The sequence below is a fragment of the Lactuca sativa genome, chromosome 8 (assembly GCF_002870075.4).
Source record: "Lactuca sativa cultivar Salinas chromosome 8, Lsat_Salinas_v11, whole genome shotgun sequence".
In the NCBI taxonomy this organism is placed as follows: Eukaryota; Viridiplantae; Streptophyta; class Magnoliopsida; order Asterales; family Asteraceae; genus Lactuca; species Lactuca sativa.
This window is the reverse complement of record NC_056630.2, coordinates 238,324,418-238,327,717: the sequence shown is the minus strand read 5'-3', so window position 1 is coordinate 238,327,717 and position 3,300 is coordinate 238,324,418.

Sequence of the window (3,300 nt, the reverse complement as noted above, 5' to 3'; positions counted from 1 at the left end):
TCTCTGTATAGTGGATATGATTTTATCTGTGATTCCTAGGTCTATGTTTCATTTTGATCTTTGAAATGTGAATTAGACTTTACATTTCACTCTTTCTTTCTAAGTTGTAATGTTAATTTATTCCATTTCAGGCTGATGAAAATTTGAGGCTAATAAAAACATCGTTGCCTGAGGCTGTTGAAGCCTGTGTAGATGCTGCAGGACATGAGTTTGATCCTTCACCACAACATTGTGTAGATGCTACAGGACATAAGTTTGATCCTTCACTACAACAGACACTACTGAGAGTTGCAAGCTATGGACAAGCGTTTTGTAGGTAAGTTTTTCATCTGTTGGTAGAAGATATAGATATAGTGATAATAGTGGATATGGTGAACAATCATTTATATATTTGATTTGTCCACTTGATGTTTGAAGGCTTGAAATAAGTTTGTCGAATGCAAGTGAAGTCTTTCATGTAACATATGTTGGTCTAAAACTAGTAATCATCCTTTTACCATAATGTTAAGCATTCTTTAAGAGTTGAGAGAAACTGATAATATTAAGCTTATAAATGGTGGTAGTGGTTGTAAGTTTTTCTAATTTTCGGTCAATGTTAAGACCAAGGACAAAATGACAGGTTTTAGTTGATTAAGTAAGATGTTGATGGTGTTATTTGCATATCATCTACACAAGAATTTGAAAATTATGCTTTTACTGTTAAAGTCGAGAATGAGACCAATTGATCAAAAAATTTGCTATTGCTATTTTATCAGTTATTAGAGTGTATATATATATATATATATATATATATATATATATATATATATATATATACACATACATATATACATACATATATATATATATACATATATACATATATATATATATACATATATATATATACATGTATTCACTAAAACCTTTGGTTTATTGATTATTTGAATGATGATGATATTCTTTAAAAATATATTTTTAACTTCAAGGTATATGTAGTGGTAAAATTGGTTGTCAATCTATCAATAATCATAATCTGAAAATGTTGAATCTAAAAATGTGTTTTTAAAATAAACTTTAAAAAGTATAATGAAATCAATGCGATTACTTTTTAGTTATGTCAATTCTATGTTTCCTAATAAAAGTTGGATTGCAATTAAATAATTGTATTTTGGTTACTATTTTAATGACTTGTTTTGTAAGAAATTAAAAAAACTGGAGGCTACTTTGTAATGAATTTTTAATGTCATTGGCTGTTTTGTAAGAAATTTTGAATGTGAGGGCAATTTTGCACAACGAATACCATAAAGTACAATGTTATAATGTGTGTGTATATATATATATATATATATATATATATATATATATATATATATATATATATATATATATATATATATATAGACACATACACACAGACACACACACTGAAGGACATGATTGACTAATTGGTTTTAATTAAATGTGTTGGCTTTGTAGTGGTTTATTGGGGATCAATGAGAAAATTGTTTTATGTTTTTATCCATATTATGTCGTGTTACTTTTTGGTCAATGCATTCAAGTAATGAAATCGATTGGATCCTCCTTACAATCTACACTATCAAGAGTTGGTTTTATATCTTTTAATACCTACTCATTTGAAGCTTATAAAAATGAATGATGTTGTAAATAAATTGATTTTCTATAGTTGGAGGTGACAAATTGAGTGGGTTTCTGAACTTACGACTGTAGCAGCACAAGAAAAAGCTTGATCAATGTGAAGCTTTATTGACTTGTGCATATTTGTGACAACCCGAAATCTATCCCGTCATTTTTAACCTTTTCCGTTAATAAGCCTCGCTTATTTAACTGTCCGTTAACCTTTTGTAAGAGGTTAATTAAATTAAGACTTTTATAATGACTTGGTAAGGGTTGAAACAAATTAGAAACACCCACAAAATACCCTTAAAAATGTGTGGTTGCAACCAAGTCAAAATTTGACCGTTTAACCGGGTGCGACCAAAAAGCCTCGTTTAACAGCAGTATCGGGTAGATTTCCACTGAGCCCCAACTCCAACCCCTATATAAGGGTGAGTGGAGTCCATTAGAGACTTTTTACACTCTCCCCACTCTTTCTCTCTCTACAACTTAAATTCGAGCCAAAAATCGTCTGTTTCAAGCCCCAAACGAGTAGGTAAACTATCATAACTCGTTGTATAACTTACCTAGCCTGCAAATTCGAGTTTAAAACATAAAATAGGGACAAAATCATGTGTTTACGGCCCAAGAACACTCTTGGGCCGTGAACACCATTTAATGGGGTTTTTAAGCCCCAAAACCCCTCCAAATTGTCCCTAAGGCTTAGATATGACTTGTAGGCTTATGGAATCGGACTTAGAACACCTTGAACTAGCATTTTGGGGAGTAAACATGAGTTTACTGCCCAAGATTGTGCTTGGGCCGTAAACTCCCCTTCATGGGGAGTAAACTCATTTCCTTGTGTTAGAAATGCCCTCAACACCCCCTATGGCCTTGGAAAAATAGCTTGAATGCAATACCATAGTTGTAAGGGCCTTAAACTTAAATAAAACCAAGGGAGTAGGAGTTCACGGCCGTGAACTCCCATAGAGGTGGTTCATGGGCCGTAAACTCCCATTTAGTGCCCAAATGGTGCCCAAACTCCTTCATTTGACTTGGAAAAATGCATGTGATTTTATCCTCTACCATTTAAGCCCTTAAAACACCAAAAGATATGTACATAGGAGCTTATGGCCGTAAAATCCCTAGTCTAGGGCCGTAAACTCCCATTTGGTCCATATAAGTGCCTTAAATCCAATCAAACACATTAGATTTGAACCTAGCAAAATTCCACAATTGGTATGAGGCCTTTAAGCATCCTAGAACACCCTCACCATGAGTTTACGGCCGTAAACTCATGGGGAGTTGTCCCAGGGCCGTGAACTCTATATATAGAGTTTACTCTTGGAGAGTAAACTCCATTCCTAATCCATGCACACCATTAGATGTTACCCGGGACACCCCTAGCACTTTATCAAAGTGTTTTCCGCACTTTAGGATGCGTATACTTGTTTAATTAGTATTATATGTACTAATTGTATGTAAACATATGTTATCATATGTTAATAGGTCACTAAGTGTGTTCAAGTCTTTACTTGACACCGAGCACCCAACCGGCACCTTCGTCGGATCTACTTACATCAGGTGAGTTCATACCCCATAATGAACCTTTTAAATGATTTTACATACTTTTATGGGGGGGATACAAGTTAAACATGCCAGTTATCATATCAATCACATGTGATTGATAACCCGCATGCACAG